The sequence below is a fragment of the Lagopus muta genome, chromosome 8 (genome assembly GCF_023343835.1).
Source record: "Lagopus muta isolate bLagMut1 chromosome 8, bLagMut1 primary, whole genome shotgun sequence".
In the NCBI taxonomy this organism is placed as follows: domain Eukaryota; kingdom Metazoa; phylum Chordata; class Aves; order Galliformes; family Phasianidae; genus Lagopus; species Lagopus muta.
In genome coordinates this window covers 15,859,988-15,860,898 of record NC_064440.1, presented here as the reverse complement: position 1 = coordinate 15,860,898, position 911 = coordinate 15,859,988, and positions in this window count along the sequence as shown.

The window sequence follows — 911 nt, the reverse complement described above, 5'->3', positions numbered from 1 at the left end:
TGAGCAAAACCTATGTCTGCGATTTTGCAATGTTCTGGTTGTCACAATCCTCTCTCTTTTTTTTTTTTTTCTTTTCTTTTTTTTTTTTCTTTTTTTTAATTTTGAGCAGCTGGTATTATCTTGCTAGGAAACTATCCTTGCTGAGCTCAGTTCTGGCCTTCGTATACAATATATCAAGAACAATGTATTTTGGTCTTCACAGCCTTTTTACTTGTATGGCTAATGTCAACAAGGTGATACCTAGCTATAAATTTATTCCTGGATTTCAATGACAAGAGTGGATCTTATTCAGAAGCATTTTCTTGCATAATTTCACCATTGTGACAAGAGCCGAGAAAACACAAGTTGATGTGAAAATAGGGCATATTCCAGACAGCTAAATTGAATTTCTTTCAGACTGCCCACCAAGATTAATGCAATGACTGTTGCCAATACACTGCCAGATGGGCCCAGATCAGCCCCTGCCTCACCAGGGACAGCATGATGATTGTGGTTCAAATTCCAGCCCACTCTGTTAGGCTGAGGTATTGACTACTTTTGGTTGATAGTACATTGGGCTTTTTTTCTCTGCAAACCATTATTTCATGCTTTGCTAGATACCTCAGTATAACAGGAAACTATTATTTCATCTCCTTACTTTCAGTTTTCAGAGAAGCCAGAGGGAATGATTTTAGTTTGTAGTCTTTTGGGGCAGGTGGCATTACTCGTTGCTGCTGCTGTGGACACAAGATGCAAGCTGAGCTGAGCGTGGCTGACTGCTAGAGCTGTGAGACACGCCTAAGAGCCTCCAGTCATATGAGGGTGCTGGGAAGGAGCGCAGAGCAGAAAGCAGAGCTTAGCTGGGGGCGCCGTGCCGCGTGGCTGCAGGCTGCCTCGAGCGGCCGTTCCTCTGCTCGGCCCAATGTGCAGCT